Source organism: Mus caroli, chromosome 7, assembly GCF_900094665.2.
Source record: "Mus caroli chromosome 7, CAROLI_EIJ_v1.1, whole genome shotgun sequence".
Classification (NCBI taxonomy): domain Eukaryota; kingdom Metazoa; phylum Chordata; class Mammalia; order Rodentia; family Muridae; genus Mus; species Mus caroli.
Genome location: NC_034576.1, coordinates 116,072,487 through 116,091,461, shown reverse-complemented (window position 1 = coordinate 116,091,461; position 18,975 = coordinate 116,072,487). Strand labels below are relative to the sequence as shown.

General features: G+C 43.3%; 1 protein-coding gene across 1 annotated transcript in view; it reads right to left on the bottom strand.

The window, feature by feature from the left end:
• Positions 1-18,975, bottom strand: part of Spon1 (spondin 1) — a 279,250-nt gene that overhangs the window by 202,955 nt on the left and 57,320 nt on the right. The window lies entirely within an intron of this gene.

Here is an 18,975-nt window from a genome sequence, read left to right as displayed (position 1 = left end):
CAAGTGCTGGGATTAAAGGCATGCGCCACCACTGCCCAGCTTATCTTTATTTCATATTGACAGTTTCATGTTCTTATTTTAACTCTTAGTTAATTCTAATTCTTATCACCTTCTCTTATCCCCTTTCCTCTTCCATGGAAATTCTTCATTCCAACAAGTATCTCTAGGGCTTTAGGGCTTTCATGGTGTGTGTGTGTGTGTGTGTGTGTGTGTGTGTGTGTGTGTCCCCTCTGGTTTAATTAGAGTTGCTTGCATGAGCAGATATGGGAAGTTATTTACTGAAGCATGGGGAACTTATCAGGGGATTTCCCACTGTCTTAGTTAAGATTATCATTGCTAATGATACATCAGGACCAAACACAAGTTGGAGAGGAAAAGGTTTATTTATTTGGCTTGCATTTTTCCATCACTGAAGGAAGTCAGGGCAGGAACTCAAACAGGTCAGGAACCCAGAGACTCATGCAGAGGCCATAGAAAGGTGGCTGGCTCAGACTGCTTTCTTATAGGACCCAGAACCACCAGCCCAGGGATGGTACCACCTACAATGGGCTGGGCTCTTCCCCCATCGATTGCTAATTAAGAAAATGCCCTACTGAATTTTCTTTTTTTTCTTTTTCTTTTTTTTTTTTTTGAGTTAATTTTGTATCCAGCCACTTTGCTGGAGGTGTTTATCAGCTGTAGGAATTCTTGGTAGAATTTTTGGGGTCACTTATGTATACTACCATATCATCTGCAAGTAGCGACACTTTTACTTCTTCCTTTTCAATTTGTATCCCCTTGATCTCTTTTAGTTGTCTTACTGCTGTAGCTAAAACTTCAAGTACTATGTTGAATAGACAGGGAGAGAGTGGGCAGTCTTGTTCCTGATTTTAGTGGGATTACCTTAAGTTTCTCTCCATTTAATTTGATGTTAGCTATTGGTTTGCTGTATATTGCTTTTATTATGTTTAGGTATGTTCTTTGTATCCCTGATCAAAGAATTTTAACATAAAGGACTGTTAGATTTCATCAAAGGCTTTTTCTTCATCTACTGCTATGATCATGTGATTCTTTTTTTTTTCTTTCAGTTTGTTTATATGGTGGATTACTGTTGATGGATTTTTATATATTGAACCATCCCTGCATCCCTGGAATAAAGCCTACTTGATCACAGTGGATGATGTTTTGATGTGTTCCTGGATTTGATTTGTGAGCATTTTATTGAGTATTTTTACATCAATGTTCATAAGAGAAATTGGTCAGGCATCCTCCCAGGTGGGACTTGGGGAAGGAAAGAGAATGGTAAGCAGGCGATTAGAGAGGCTGCAAAGGAAGAACTGACAGGGGCTGCCAATGAAAACAAGGAAGAGGAGCTACTGTTGACATGCCGGGTCTGATGAGGAGAATCCTGGGTAGAAAGAGTTGGGTGAGCATTTTGTCTGGTCTAAAAGAAACTTGGGACATATGGATAACTGGGGTGTCTATTAGCATACCAAAGCACAGGCTGGCCTCCAGACACACTCTGTACTTGTGGGTCTCCCCAGTTCTTCTCATCTCACCCTCTCCACTAAATCTCTCCAGCCCAAGGGCTTCCCTTTCCCCAGCAGCTCATTCCTGCGCAACCCCTCCATTCCAGGCACACACACCACTCGCCCTTGGCCCTCTTTCATGTTCTCCTCTGTCTCCCTTTTCCCCATCTTGTGGGCACATTCAGCCTTCTGGTCATGTTTAATCTACTACTTCCTCTCTACTCTGGACTCTTCCAGATGCCTCTGCTCTGGAAGAATACAAGACGGATGTATTCTTCCTCATATCTACAATAAAAACCCTTTCTTTAACTATTAAAAAGGAAGAAAACACCCTACAGCCTGATCTTATGGAGGCATTTTCTCAACTGAGGCTCCCTCCTTTTGGATGGCTATAACTTGTGTCAAGTTGACATAAAATTACCCAGCACAACTAACCCCTTGTCATCCTGACACACAAACATATCAGTGGTAAGCCACAACCTTTCCTTTCTTGTTCATTCTCAAGATCACACATTTAATATTGACATCACAATAAAAATATTCCAACTTTTAAAAATTCTGTAGTCTTTAAAAATTCAAATACTTAAAAGTTCAAAGACTCTTTAAAACACCAAAACTCTCTTTAAAATTCCAAAGTCCTTGTAAAACTCCCACATCTCTTTAAAAGTTTAAAGTCACTCAACTGTGGGCTCCTGTAAAATCAAAAATATATTACATACTTTCTTACTTCAAAAAGGAAGAGCCAGGCCACAGTCACAAACTGAACAAAGTAAAACCAAACTCCCAACTGTGTAAATAACTGGACGTCCAATGTCTGGGATCCAGTCATGATCTTCTGGGCTCCTCTAAAAGGCTTGGGTCACTTCTCTGGCTCTGCCCCTCTGCAGTACAAACAACTTGTCTTTTGTGTGCTGGCTGGTTTTACTCCACTGCTACTGCTGTTCTTGGTGGTTGTCCCATGTACCAGCATCACCAAAATGCCAGAGTCTTCTGCTGCTTATACTGGCTGCACTTCCCTCTCCTGTGTTCTCTTCAGGGACACTAGCTCTGCCATACAGCGCCAAGCTTCAGCTGCTCTCCATGACTCCTTCATGCCTTCAAAACCAGTATCACATGTGCAACCTCTACACTACCAAGCTCAGCTCCCAGCAGGAGGTACAACCTTGGGCACCCTTGGAACACAGCTTCTGTGTTCTGACCCTGAGCACACACTTCCCAGAGGATGTCACCTCGGATGATGCCGGTGCCTTTGTAATCACAGCTGGTTCAGTTCTAGCCAACCAGAACCACCGATTCTTAACTTAAAATAGCAAACTGTCTTGATAGAGTCACTAAAGGATTTTCAAACTTCCCTCTGAAATTTCACAAGCGAGGCCCCCATCTTCTGCACTGCTTTCAATGTTCTTTTCTCCCAAGCTCCCACAGAACAGCCCATCAAAGTTTAAACACTCAATGATTCTCCATCCCAAAGTTCCAAAGTCCTTCCACAATCACCCCAAAATCATACGGGCAGATCTGACACGGCAATAACCCAAAATCCTGGTACTTGGTTACTATTGCTGTGATGATACACCGAGATTAAAAGCAAGTTGAGGAGGAAAGGGTTGATTTGACTTACACTTCTACGTCATAATCCATCACTGAAAAGAAGTCAGAACAGGAAACTCAAACAGGGCAGGAGCCTGGAGGCAGAAATTGATGCAGAGGCCATGTTGCTTACTGGTTTGCTTACCGTGGATTTGCTCAGCCTGCTTTCTTATAAAACCCGGGGCCACAAGCTGAAGAGAGGCCTCCCTACATTAGTGGGTCCTACCTCATTGACCACTAATTAAGAAAATATCCTGCAGGCTTGCCTGCATCCTGACCTTACAGAGGCACTTTTCTCAATTGAGGTTCCCTCCTCTCAGATGACTATAACTTGGGTCAAGTTGACATAAAATTAGGCAGCACAGTGACTAAAGAAGATATCACAATGCACAATTCTTTTTTATAAGTTTTTGGATAAAATCTTGTATTCCTCTATTTTATATTTATACATTTTATATTTTTATTTTTTAGAATTTTATATATGAGAGCTATATCATTTGCACTAGCCTTCCTCCCCCTTTGGCCCCTCCCATGTTTCCCCCCAACACCTTCTCAAATTTATTCTTTAATTAGTCACCAGTGACTCTGTCTAGGTGTGGGTTTTTTTTTTCTGTTTTGGGAGATTATTAATTATTGATTTGATCTCTTGAAGAGACACAGGTCTATTTCTTTTGATAAGAGTCTTGGACGATTATATCTTTTTAAGGAATTGGGCTGTTTCAGTCCAGGTTAGCAAATGTGTGGTTATTAGAGTCGCACATTATTTATTAAAAATATTTGTAACTCTAGGGTCTGTGCTGCTATCCATTCTCTAGTTTCTACTTCAGTAGTTGGTGTCTTTTCTTTTTCAGACTGATTGAAGACTGTTCAGCTCAGGAATCTTAAAACAAAAAACAAAACAAAAAAAAAGCCACCAGATTTGGGCCTTGTTATCTTTCTCTACTGATCCCATATTTTCAATTTCATTGATTTCTACTACTTTTAAAAAGTATTTGTATGTTGAGAATGTCCTAGATTTCATTTGCTATAATTTTTCTACTTTCTTAAGGTAAAAGCTCAGACCATTGTGTTTTAGATTTTTATTGAATAATACCATTCAATCTTGTAAATTACCCTCTGAAGCACTGTTTTTATAACATCACACATACTTTGGTAAACTGTATTTTCCTGTTCATTTATTTGAAGTATGTAAAAAGTTCTTCTTAGAAATGGGCTATTTACCCTCCAAGTGTTTTGGAATTTTCAAACTTGCTGTTACTGGCTTCCTGTTTAATTCTGGTGCAGACTGAAAATGGGCATTGTGTGATGTCTGTTCTTTTAGATTAGTGAAGGCTTGTTTTAGGGCTCAGGATGTGCTCTAGCTTGGCAAACACACCACATAAATCTAAGAATGTGAAAAGTACTGTTTACAAGTGAGGTGGTCGATGCTGCCAGTTAGCAGGCGAGTGATGGTACTGTTGTCTTCAACTAAGTTCTCAATACTCCTCCCCCAGCTTCCTGGGTCTGCCCACGCCTGTTAGAGGTGTGCTGAGGTCTCCAGCTTGGCTTTTTCTGGAGATTTTAGCCTTGAATGTTTTTGATGCTCTTTGTTCAAATACATAGATTGCTGTCTCTTCTTCAAGAACTAATTTATTTAAGTCTGCATAATGCTCCTTTTTCTCATAATGGCCACTCCTGCTCTGACGTTGTCTGTGATTAAAAGTCTCTTAGCGAGTCACTCTCTGCCCTCTTTTGATTAACGCTAGCATGGTACATCTGTTTCTGACAATCTGTCTTTTAATTGGTGCATTTAGATCACTGAAATTCAAGGTGATTAGTGGATTTATATTTATTATATTTATTACTCCTTTCTATGAGTTATCTTTGTTGCTTCCTGCCCACTTTCGTCCTTCACTCTTTTTCTCCCCTTGTGACTCTACACTCTGTAGACCAAGTAGTCCTTGAACTCACCGAGATCTGCCTGCCTCTGCACCTTCAGTGCTGGGATTCAAAGTATATATTACCATACCCAGCCAATACTGAATATTTTTTATTCCATTTCCTTTCATAGCTGAACAATTTTAAATTTTTTTAAAATCTGTTTGGGGGCTGGAAAGATAGATTAGTTGGTAAGCACATTAAAAAAAAATAAAGATTAGGACCTCAGTTCAGATCCCTAGCACCCACATAAACTTTTGGTGTAGTGACACACTGTTACCTTAGCTTGGGGAGTACAGAGATAGGTGGATACTGGAGCTGGCCAACTAGTCTATCTGCAATAGAGAACTCAAGCAAAACTATAAGGTTCTATGATTTGCTGAAGAATGATACCCCAGACTCACATAGCATGTAAATGCAGTGTTTTATTCTGCAGAAGTCCAGCATGCTGGGGTCTCCCCATTTCCAAGATAGAGAGACAACCAAAGGAGCTCAAAGGGTAGATTTAAAGCTGGTTAGGGGATTGTGGGGTAGGTGGCCTCTCTCTTACTCCATCTCTACCTACGAGCATTCCATTATTGGGGCATGGAGACTGGAAATTGTTACTGAGGAAGTCTGGGGTAGATCTGGAAACTTGATGACCCATTGTCCTTGCTTCAGGCTAGGTGGCTGGGTACTTTCTAGTTTTTGACTAGCTGCCTGAAGCCTGGGTGTTGTTGTTGTTGTTGTTGTTGCTGTTGTTAACTGACTTGGCTGGACTTGCCCAGTTCTTGGAAACAAAGAGTTAGGCCTAGTCTCCTTAACTGCCAATTTGAAGCCTGCCATGGAGTCAGCCTGACTCACTCCTCTCATTGGGAGGAACAGAGAATGGCAGATTCCTGCTGACCACTGTCCTTCCCATGTGTGCTTGCCTGGGCACTTGCTCCTGCCCTCCCCCACCCCTACCTCACACATGCAAAAACCACATACACCAAAAATAAAAAGAGACAAAAAGCCTGTTTTTAATGGGTAGCCTACAATTTGTGGCATACATTTAGAGTAAATAAAATTCCACTTTCAAATTACAGCAGACTGCTTCACAGTACTGTAAATACCTTAGGATAACAAAGGCAACAGATCCTTTCCTCTCATTCTTTATGTCGTCATTGTTGTTCATTTCCCTTAAACAGAAGCTTGCATATGAGCGCATGCACACACACACACACACACACACACACACACACACACAGTACACTGCTGATTTTGTTCTGAACAAGTTGTCACCTGTTAGATCAATTAAGAAAAAGAGGGTGTTTTTTTTTGTCTTCACATTCCTTTTCTGATGTTCTTCTGAGCTATATCATTTGTCTTCTCTCTGAACACCTTCTAAAAACCATTTTTAGAAATTCAGTTCTAACTAGAAACAAATCCTCTCAGTTTTTATTTGTCTGAGAAAGCCTTTATGTCTTCACTTTTTAAAGAATAATTTTGCAGGGTACAGAATTCTCAGTTTGGAGTTCTGTTTTTTTTTTTTTCTTTCTTTCTTTCCCTGAATATTTAAATCAAGTTAAATCCTTTCATTCTTTCTTTATTTTCTACTTTTCTGTGGTTTGTTGGTATTTTCTTTTTCTTCGTGTGTATTTGTTTTTAAAACTGGGTTGACTTAGATAGCCCAGGCTGACTTAAGGCTCCCGGTCTCTGCTTCCTAGGTCTGGGATGTGGTACCCAACTTTCAGCTGTAACTTCCACTTTCCTCCTCCCCAGACTCTCACACACATTTTGTACCCTTTGTGCTCACCCCACAATTCTTAGATACTGTGTTCTACCTTATTCCTTTCTCTCTGTTTTTTTTTTCCTTCCTCACTTTCCCAAAGATGCATCTTTACCTCAGAGATTCCTTCCCCAGCTGTGCTTTCTGCTACAAGTCCACAGACAGCATTCTTCACCATTCTTCACCTCTGTTATGCTGTTTTTGATGGGGAGCATTGTCCATCATTCTTGGGCCTGGATCTCCATTTCCTTCCCACCTGTTCTCACCTGTGGCGCGCTTAGCATTTTAATTGCATTGTTTTAAAATTCCTACTATAATCCCAAACTTCCAGCTTTATCTGACTCTACCCTGATTCTGAACCTTTTTCTTTTTAAATCCTTTAATGGGCCTTAACCTTTCCTGTTGGAAAGCAGATGTGATAGATAAGGTCAACTCAACTGCCAAACATAGGGCTTTTTATGGGATCTGGGAGGAGAGGAAGTGGTCTCCAGTCCTGTAGTTGGGTCTCCATCCTTTGGTGAGAGTGACCCTGGATTAGGAAGGTCATCTGAACATCGCATTTTCCACTCTTGGCTGGATTAGGGGCTTAGAGCTAGGTATTTCCCTTGCCTAGGGTTGGCATATCTCCTTCTACTAACAGGCATGATTAAGAGAAGAATGCTTGGCTATCACAAAATACTGGACACATGAGAGATTTCCCTTCATTTTCCATTGTTGAGAGCTTGGTAGATCTTCTGGCATTAAACTCACAAAACATTCTGGGACCTCCCCATGTCTGGGTCTCTCTGGTGCTTTTAGCTCTTGGAAGGATGCCCAGGGAACCCCACCCCCCACCCACCCACATAATTCATCTGCCTCGGGGCAGGTTTTCCTGCCCTGGCCAGGGTTGCCATGGAAGGCTTTGCTTTGCTAAGTGGTGATTCTCTTTATTTGCTTGACTGCCTCTTTGATATTAGGGACAGCAAGTGGCTCTTTCTCTTGCTCCTCTCAGGTCCTAATAGTAAACCAGCACAGACCAGCCCTAATAAGCAGTGTGCTGTGTTTCTCACAAATCCGGAGGCTAGGAGCCAATGCCAAAGTCTGTTCTTCACAGAGGGCCTCATTGCACCACACCCTTCCACAGTGGGAGACAGATAGGCCCCTCAGACCCCTTGTAAAGGGCCTGAATCAATTACTGATCAATCAATTACATAATCTAATAGTGTCCAAAGTCTATTTCTAATAGAGACAAGTACTAGCATGTGGACTTTCAGGGGTTGCAGCCACTCACATGCTCGGGTTCCCTTTGTTGACTTATTTTTCTGCAGTTCCTCAAAAGACTTGGTTTTGTTTGTTTGTTTCCTGTTCATTCAGAATGGACAATGTGCCATCTTTCAGCTCCTTACAGGCCAAACCAGCAACCAGAGTCACCTAGTTTTAATGGCACTTTTTCTCACACACACCCCCCGCCCTCTTCATGCAGAGTGAATGTGTAATTTATTATCCAAATCAGATTAAAGGGTCCTTTTTTCGGTGCCGGGGATCCAATCCAGGCTATTCCAAATGCTCAGCAAGCATCCTACCACTGAACCACAGCCCTTCCTTCCCAAAGAGCCAACAAACAAAACTAAGACTTTGTTAGCCAGTGAGGGTAATCTTAACACGTACCAGGCTTCCCCAAATTCACTTGGTTATGGCCTTTCTAGTCTGCCCCCCTAACCTTCACCCCCATCCCCACTTTGTATTACAATATATTCTGACATCTAGAAAGTCTCACAAGTCTTTCTTCCTCCATCATCTTTATCAGCTTGTTAGATTCTTGTGTTTTTATTCTCAAAAGGTTTATGCAAGACCTTTGTTGTCGTGGCTGCTGTATCTTTTTAGTTTGATTTAAAAAAAAAAAGTCTTTGTGCTGTTTCATAGAGCTTTGGGATCTGGTCAGCGGAGTCCAACCTTATTGTCTCCCAACCCCAGCTCCACCCCACCACTGCCGCAGACGTGTTAATGAGATGGGACGCAAAGGTCCTATCTCATTCCCAGTCACAGCAGAGGTTTAAATCTTCCTCCAGCCCTCCTCTCTTCTCTCCCACTTGTACCCTCTCACTTGGCCAAAGCGAACAGCCCAGCATTATCAGAACAGGCCCTTTCTCTCCCGCCACCACCACCTGGCTCTCCTCTGTGTTGACAGAGACACAATCCTTCTCTCTCCCATCTGCTTTGTTTCCTGACTCCAACACTTGTCCCTTTTCTCTAGTCTAGATTCAACCTTCTCTGCAAACAAAACCTTTCCCTGAAGCTCTTAAGCACATTCCACTCTTTCCCATTTAAAAGACCCTCTCTTAGCCTCCCCGTACCCCATAACGATCTGATCTTCCCTTTCTCCTTTCCATCATAGCCAAATCTTGACCAAACTTACTGCCTTCACCTCCTCCACATTCTTAAACCCAGTTCTGTGTATTTTCAGTGCATACTATCAAAATGTCTCTGGCTAAACCCTCTGCAATGCTCAATCTATTTGGTCCTGGTCCTTACCAATCTCCCACCCCACCCCGCACTGAGGCTTATCTCCCTCTTGGTCTCCTCCTAGGCCCATCCTGGCTTTCCCCACCCATTCTTTCTCTACTTTCTCTGCCCACTTGCCCTCCTCTGCTGGCTTTCAATAGCTCCAGGCTCACAGTTAAACCCTCTCCCATATGCCTTTGTTCTGTCTCTGCAGGTGTCTCATTCAGCTCAGGGCTTTAATTACTGCCTCTGTGGAGGGATTCCTGAGTTGACACATTTCAGGTCTTGGTGGTCTCTCTGAGCTCTAGGTTCAACCTTCCACCCTTAGTTCCCTTTACTTTGGGATTAAACACACACACACACACATACCTCAAAGCCACCTTGTTAATAACTGATCTAATCATGTTTCTCTGACTTTGGTCCTACCCCAATCATACAGTTCAGAAACAATAGATGCCATTCTTGGATCTGCCATTGTCCTCACCCCCACCCCCCTCACCCCAAAAAAGACTATTTTTATCTCAGCACTTGGGATTCTCCAACCACTTTAACTATTACCCAGGCTAAGTTGGACTGATATAAACCCACTCTCTCCCCTTGCTCTGATTTTTCCATAGGAAAAGTCAGAGGAACCTTTTAAAAACATGCAGCAAAATTTGAAGTCCTCTTCCTAAAATCACCCCCACAGCTTCCAGAATCACGACCGCCATCTTTAGCAGTTTGATGCTGCTCCCCTACCCGAGCCTCACTCGGCTCCATCTCTCTACCCCTGTTCTTCTCGGCATCTCTGCTTGTGGGCTTCCTCCTGCTAAAGCCTGATCAATGCCTACTTCCCGAGCCTTTTAAAAATCCATGTTTCCTCAGCACTTAGCATGGTGCCTGGCACACATCAAACATGTCATTAAGAATGATGTGTGCGGCCGCCTCAGGGTCAGTGGGAAACTGGTTCCAGCACTGTGTAGAACTGCACAGTATTTACATATAATATATGCAGATCATTCCTTATAATTTTATCGTCTCTAGATTGCCTGCAATATCTATAGAATGGAAGTAGTTATTACAGCCTACTGTTTAGAAAATAGTAATAGTTATGCATATGTTTTAATATTTTATTAAAAAATGTTTCCGACCCTCAGTTGGTGTGGACATGGAGGGTCATATGAATTTGCCCTTCCTTTGGTTGTGAGACTCCTGTATCTCTGGCTTGGCTACAGTCTCTGCCTGGGTCCCTTTCATTGCAGTCCATGGACTTTGGACTTTGCATGTTGCTTTCTTAGATACTGTTAATGGCCTTGACAATAGTCACAGCTAGCATTTTTTAGTGCTTCCTTCTGGCAAGAGACTTTACATGTATTGTTGCCAATCCCCCTGAGATATCGAAGAAGAAAAACTATTGGGGAAACTGCTACAATGTTCCAGTCCCAGAGTGGCAGAGCCTGGGGTGGAGCTCAGGGCTCCTTGGCTGGAATGCCCATTCTCTCCTCTATGCTGCCACCCTCCTGTGGCATCATCCTTCAAATGTCACACAGACGTTTCTATCTAGTCAGGCTTTGTCCCACAGAACCACATGCACCAGAGGAGCTCACAACTAAACATCCTGCTCTGAAACACCAAGGACTTCATTGCAATAAGCAGCCTCTTGCTTTACATTTTCCTAAACGGGGCTCAGGGTCCCCTGTGAAGTTTTGTGGATGTCTAAACAAGTTTCTTGGATTTGCACAAATGAGACTCCATTTGCTCATTTGTCATAAAGAACTTCTGAAGGTGCTTTGAGCCCCAAGTCTGGCTGACCACATGGGAAAGGTCAAAGGCATCAAATATTGAATTATAATCTACTGTACTACGGGTGTTTAACATGGTCATATTGTTCCCTTGACAAGAAACTCAATGTGTTCTGGTCTGGATGCTTACCCAAAAGCTATCTGAACCCAAGGCCTAGTTTGGTGCAGTTGGACTTTGACAAACACTAGGTGAGGAGAAGGCTAAGGCCCCTGGCCCAGAACTCAAACAACAAAGAATGTTTTCCAAGCTATGGAAGCCACCTCAGGTAAATATGGCTGTTTATCCTCAATCTCAGAGGCCAGATGGTAATTAAGCACTGAACAGAAGGAGTTGTTCCTTGGATTCAGAGAACTCCCAACAGCGCTTTGCTCCTCAGAAAATACCAGCTTCTTCCAAAACAGCCTTGGATCTGCATGAGCCCGCTCGTCTTTCCACAACCCTAACTGACTTCACACTTCAGCCCTGTCCCTACTGGACCTGGAAAGTCTCCCATGTTAGCCACCATCTAAACAATAGCCGTTCATTTCAGTCTAGGTTTCTTTCCCCAACACTGAAGAGGAAAAAAATTAAAACAGATTATGGTGGGAAGTTGAATATAATTATTTATGGTTTACTTTTATTTTCTGTGCATTGGTGTTTTGCCTGCATGTATGTCTGTGTTAGGGTCCTGTTAGGGTACTGTGTCTAGAACTAGAGTTACAAACAGGTATGAGCTGTCATGTGGGTGCTGGGAATTGAACTTGGGTCCTGTGTGGATGAGGAGTTAGTGCTCTTAACCACTGAGTCATCTCTCTAACCCCTAAGTAAATATTTTTTAAGGGTATCACTAAAACATGCTAAAGCTTACATTTCTGTTTTATATGCAGATCAAATCAAAGCCTTTCAGATTACCTATGTGTTTAAAGTCATTCTGAGAAAGCTTTGCTAGTAAAATGGCTGCTTGATTCCTGATTAAAGACACAGAGATCTCATTCTGTGACCAGTCTCCAGTCAGCTAGGTGAAGCAGACACTCACCAAAGTCTGTGTGTGTATACGTCTGACATCCATAACGCTTGCTATTGTCAAAGTAACTGGCTGAGTATCTGGCTCCGAATAGCTCTTTCAAGTATGAAGGGTATTCTGTCATTATCTTTTCAATGACAGTCACTGAACTTGGGCATTGAGTCTCCATGCCACATCTCCATCCCAGGATATTCTATGCCACCTTATCAGCATGACTCTCCAGGCTTTCAAAGCTTTCTGCTGATCAGAGCTCTAGTCTTGATCGTAAACCATGTCCTCCTGAAATGTAAAACATCATCTACTTTTAGGCTTAGAATGTCTATTCCTCCCTCATCCCATTTATCTCTTTCCAGACTTGTTTCCTTAAGCCTAACCCCCTCCCCGCCCCTTCTCAACTCTGATCTGCATTCTCTGTTCTGACTTATCACACCACCATCCTCATCCAGCAAACAGCCTTGAGAGATGCTTGGCATAGGAGCCCAATGAAGTCACAAATGTTCTAACAGTAGGCCATGCAACAGTGTCCATAGGTGACTACTATTCAAATGTCCCTCTTGGTGACATAATAAACACCTTCAACAGGGAAGCAGAGCTCCCAACATATAGGTGAGGGAAAGCAGTCATTCCCAGGAGATAACTGGGGGGTGTGGGGTGTAGGTGTCAGGTAATTGAGCATGAACTGTCTCCACAGCAGGAAACTGGTCCCAGGAATGTGGTCTTGGGGCAGAGTTGAAGTTTAGACAAGCTGACTTTGTGACCAAGAATAGCTTCTGCTGCAGGGAACATGAAATGTGATTAAGAGGATGACTCGGGAGCCCAGTGATCAGTGCCTGGGCATCACAATGCTGGGGGCCTGTCGGGGACAATGGTGTAATAATCCCCAAATGGTGAGAATGGTTGCTTAAGCAGACAGTCATTCCTTGAGTCTTTATTGGTCTGGGTTGCAAGTGAGCTGAGTCACTAGGCATGAGGACAGGGCAGTGGAATTTCTAAATGTGAATTGCTGAGTCTGGTAGTATAGGGGACACTGAGAGCCACAGACAGGGGTTGGAAGTGAGGCAAGATGCACCACGCCACCCACCTCCAACATTTCATCTTTGGGGAAGGGAGGGGTGGGTAGGGCAGAAGCTACAACTGTCAGTGGTTTCTGAGTCAGGTGGGGTTGGATCCAAACACAGCTCTGCCATTTTCTAGGTGAATGACTTGGGACAAGCCTCTAGAATGCTCTTTAGTATTCCAGCAAAATGCAAATGATAATAATAATAATAATAAGGCTTCAGTCTACTGTAATTCCCTTTTCATGGCAAGCACCCCTGTCCTAACCAGGCATGCTCCAAATCTCTGAGAACAGGAATTCTCTCAATACCAGGAATTGACTAACCCAGGAGACATCCTACATAGACAGGAATGACCCTTGTTATTACTGCGCTAGCAGCAACAGTTCATTACAGAAAAATCCAAAGGCAGAGACAGACAGACAGACAGACAGACAGACAGACAGACAGACAGACAGACAGAGATACTACTTGTTATTGTATTGCAATACAGCAGTTTTTGATGCTTGTGTATATCTTTTCATACACATATACATGTACAGTATGTATTTGCTTCATATATGTATATATATTCATATACACACTTCTAGATGCAGGATTTTATTGTACTTCCTATCTCATAATCAACCTTTCAGATATCTTGCTCCATTCTGCAGTATATCATAACCATCTTTCTTTTCCATTCAATATATAATCTCAGTAAAATTGTTCTTGGCTGAAACATAGTCCACTTTATTCATTTAACTAACAAAAATTAAAGTGTTGAGCATATGTTGTTTACAATTGGAGACTACTGTGATTATCCTTAGTGCCTACATTTTATATCTTTAGTTTTTCTGAAATTAATGTAAGATTAAACAGAATTAATTGTTGTTGAGTCTTCCTAGGATCAAATTTTTAACTACAATAAAATCTGAAAAAATCCAGAGAAAATAATGCCACCCATTAGATTGCCTATTACTATCATTTGAGCCCTTGCAGGGTTTATCTTTGTTTTTATTTTATCTGTGTGTTTTCCTGCATGTATGTCTTTGTACCACATATGTGAGCTTCCCTCAGACATCAGTCGAGAATAGCAGGTCTCCCGGCAGTAAGAAGGTTGTCACCCACTTTGCGGGTGCCGGGAACTGAACTCAGGCGCTCTTCAAGAGTAGCCAGGGCTCCTAACTCCCCAGCCATCTCCCCAGCCCTCCCCGGGGAGTTGTTATTGCTTGTTTGTTTTGTTATTTTCATTTGAAAATCACTGAAGGAAAGATAGATACTTCTGTCTTTTAAGAAAGGGCTTTCAAGGTAGATTTCTTAATATTAAAGATCTGGCTTATATTGTTCCAAAAAGCAAGCTTTTTATTGGAAAAGTTTACAAAGACCGAAAAGTAAAGGAGGCATAACGCCAACTGTTTCAAATGCTTGGTTTGTTTCCTTGTAGCCTTTCCATCTGTACTGGGAAATTTGTAACAAGCTGTGTTTGCTTTGTATGTGCGCTAAGAACCTCAACACTTTTGCAAGCTCTTCCAAACCCACCAGAAACAGGATGAAGGGCTGTGCAGCTGGCTTTGGAGGGGCAGCCCCTCCTTTTCTGTTCTTTCTGTGTTGTTGTTGTTGTTGTTGTTTGGTTTTCTGACACAGGGTCTCTGCATGTGGCCCAGGATTCTCTCAAACATACTATGTAGCTCAAACTGACCTCAAACTCAAGATCCTCCTACCTCCCCGCCTGAATGCTTGCCTGACACGTGTGCACCACCCCACCTGGCAGAACTGGGTCCCATGGCTGGGCCATGAAGATTCAGACCCTATCTCCTCAATAATGTTACCAGAATTCTACCCTTTCACTAGGGCCTCTGCGAACAGATTCTTATCTTTGTTTTATTCATCTCTCCTACTTTTTTACTGCTTCATTTTATCAGCCCTAGGGGTATTCTCTTGCTTCTAGACCCAAGAAGCACTCAGGAATATGGCAGGAGGTGACTGAGCCACAAACAGGGTCTGTGGCCCCTCTGGAATCCCTCTCTGGGCACACAACCTCCAAATCTACCAACAGTTCATTCCCAGAGCCACCAGATCACGTTCCCATTAACAGCAGACTAAATCAGTCCTTATGCTGTGTGGGTTGCTGTACACAGGGAGCCAACATAGCAGGCCAGCCTTGGGAGCAGGGCTGGACCAAGAAGTGTGGGTGCACTGGGCTGACTAGTAACTTGGCCTCCTTTCAGAGTGATGCTCTCTAAATATTTGCCCAACATCTACTTGGAGGAAGAGGCTGACGCTGCGTGGGAGAAGGAATCTAGAAAGACTGTCGGCTCAGCAATACTCCTCCTTATGCCCCTAAGCACAAGCCCGGCCCTGACCCATCCACCACACCTCAGAGGCCTAGAGGCAGAGCCTGCACCAATTCTTGACAGTCAAGTGGGATTGGGGATGCTTCTGCCAACAGACAGTGCTGTAGGGGAAGGGGTCTGGCCGGGCCCAGCAGTCTTGCTCACACTCAGTATATCTTTTCCAGACTGAGTGGTTCTCTTTTCTGTAGAATGGGTGGTAATGACAGTATCCCCTTCAGCGGGCTGGAAGGGTTTTAATGAGTCAATCAACAATGGCACTAAGAGGTCCCTGGCACAAAGCTCTCACCGCGTGTGTTAGAATCACTGTGTATTATTATCATAAATACTATCATTATCATTCTCCTGTCATGTTAGCTGTCAACAATTCTGAGAAAGGCCACTTCCTCTATCTCAGTACATTTCCAGCCATGTTCTGCTCCTTGCAGCCTGGTATGCAGGGCACCATGCCAGCTGGCCCACCCCTAAGTCCAGTGCAGCTGGGGAGCTTGGAGCACAGTGGACAGCTCCTTAGGATCTAGGGCAGGTGTGTGCATGTATGCATGCCAGGACTATGCCAATCACCTCTGATTGTTCTTTTCATTTTAGATTTATGTATTTATGTTGTGTACACGAGTGTTTTGCCTGTGTGTATATGTTGCCCATGGAAACCGAAAAGGGTATTGGATGAGCAGCCCTGTGGGTTCTGAGAATCAAACACAGGTCCCCTGGAAGAGTAATCAGTGATATTTTTAACCACTGACTTATCTCTCCAGCTAGTAAATTCTGGAACCGAGAGCAGGATTCCCCCTTACAGACGGGTGAAATATGCCACTTGGTTTCCTAAGAGAAGCCTGGGGTCACGGAGGGAGAACTCAAGAGTTGGTGATTACACTGACTGCTCCTCCAGAGGTCATGAGTTCAATTCCCAGCAACCACATGGTGACTCACAGCCATCTGTAATTGGATCCAATGCCTTCTTCACATAAAATAAATAAATAAATCTTTTTTTAAAAAAGGGGGGGGGGGCTGGAGAGATGGCTCAGGTGATTTGCAGATCTGGTTCAGGCTTCTGTTTGGGTCACTTAGTGACCTTGATAAAGTCACCTGCCTCTCCATCCTTCCATCCAGATCTGTCTGTGCCGTGTTTATTTAAGAAGATGCCTGCCTGGCTGCCTGGAGTACTGAGTTACCTCCCACGATGAAGCTCGGTCAGCACCCTCTGGGCCTGATACCTGGCAAAGGATTGATGTTCATGTACTTGGAAGAGCCTCTACTATACATGCCCAAAAAATGTAGCGATAGCATCTAGTGTTTAGTCGGACATACCTCTCATTTCTTTCAGCACTTCATATTTATTTCATATAATTATCTCAGTGATCATGTGAAGTGGGAATAGTTCCCTCTTTATGGATTCAGAAGCTGGGGCTAGCAAGCAGGGAACCTGAGCTCACATCACACAAAACTGGATAGCTGGGCCCACCTCATTCACCCCCATCCCTCACACATAGAGGGGGCATGTGTTTCTACTCAGTGCTAGAGAACCGCTCTGATAAATAGGTTTAAACAAATAGGACCATATAAACAGGAAATTTTATACTAGGTAGGCTAATGCCTAGGAAATAAATTAGCCTTTTAAGTTTTATATCACAGTGCAGTTGAAATGTTTAATAATTATTGCCAGAGAACTGTATAATGCAATACTAAAAATGAGTAATTGAGAAGGCCATCAAGGCAGATGAGGCATCTTCCTGCGGAATTGCTCTTGAATACTTTACATAATTATTTCATTCAGATTTATGATCAGCTCAGCACCATGTACGTGTTTTTACCCTGCTCTGCCTAATGCTCACACACCTTTGTATATCCTGTGAACATTTCCAAGGGTGGTCAAATGAGCGTCTCTTGTGCATAAGTGAGTTTGCAAAGGTCAAACTTCCTTCAGCAGAGAAAACATTAGGGGTGAAAATGGCGTTTGCTGAAGGTCCTCTGTTTCCAGTCTATTTATATGCATTCATCCCATCTTCTCCTTTAAAGTCTGGAGCCACCCTGGAAGGGAAGCCCCTCTCCATCTCACAAAAGGAAATGATCAGAATTCTCCAAACTCATAGTGAACTTCCAGCAAGAAGTTTGGCTCCAAATCAATGACTTTGCTATCACATCCCAAGCTCTACTAACTCCCTGTGCATGGAGACAGGATCTGGAATTCTGCAGAGGCACTAGGGAGAGCAACCCTCATATACAGAGGAAAACTGATCCCCATCAGGTCCTTAAAAACTTTGGGCTGTCTGTTTCTCTTTCCTGTTCCATACTTATGTCTGACATAAACACCTCCAGACAGATAGGAAGCTAGATCCGCCTCCTGGAGGTACACTTTCCCACGGACCCAGCCTCCCAGATTCACCAGATGAGCTAGGCCTCGGGCTTTATCAGAATAGAACTTATCTTGCCTCTCCCAAGAGCCCCAGAGTGGGAGTTGGCAAATTCCGCTCACTGTCAAGTGTGGACAGATGGCTGTCTGGATTAGAAGCACCTTTTGTTTCTGGTCTCACTCACAAGTCAAAAGTGTAAGGGGGAGACTAGATGATGGGGTTACCACATAGACAGGAAAAGTAACAGTTTTATTTATTTCTTTTTTTTTTTTACAATGCATTTAGAAGATCATAAGTAGAAGAGGGTGACCCCCTTTGCCTTCACCCTAGCAGAAGACTGTGTCATTTCCAGCACACTTGCTGATCTCCTTTCCCACCCTTCAGTCCCCCTCCAAATCCTGACACTTGCTTGTCCCTGCCTAACTCAGAAAAAATTAGCAGAGGGTCTGAGCTGTTCCCACTCACCCCTTGCATCCCTGCCTTTGCCTTGAGAAGGAGCTAAGCTGCTGGGAGCTGTCTCATTGGATGTCTTCATTTTCTAGAACATAAAAGCAGGTCGGGTTTCTCTCTGCTTTTAGAGTGCAAAGAGCAGGCATCACACATGAATGCATATCTTACTCAATATGGTCCACATCTCAGAGCGTCTCCACTCTCTGGAGCAATGCCAAACTTTGATCTAATTCTACCTTGACACTAAGAATGGCTCTTGAATCAATGGACTTATAGGAATAATTAGTGGGTATTGGTCAAACACACCCAGTGTGGTTATTGGCTAGTGGATTTACAAAACAGATCAAACACTCATAAGAGAAGGCATTTTGGTTTTGTGCCCCTGAGAGTGCTGGGCTTGGAGGGGAAATCCATACATCAGATCATGCAGCAAATAGTGAGATTTCCATGATCTGTGTGAAGCGACTGAGTGTAGCTGTGGCTGAGAAGCTGGTGGTCACTCTTGCTTTGTTAGAAACCATGGCCATAGGGTGGATGATAGGAGAGATCTCTTTCCGATAATCACTAGACACTGGACACACTACTGTCCTGTCAGCACAGAGTGCAGTGAACTGGAAGGGAAGCGGGCAAGGCTGGAAGAGCAAGAGAGAGGGAAAGAAATGGAGGACAGACACTCGCCAGCTACCCACAACACCCGCCACAGGATCTTAAGACTTCTGGTGAGTGGAACACAGCTTCTGCTCCAATCCAATTGCGCG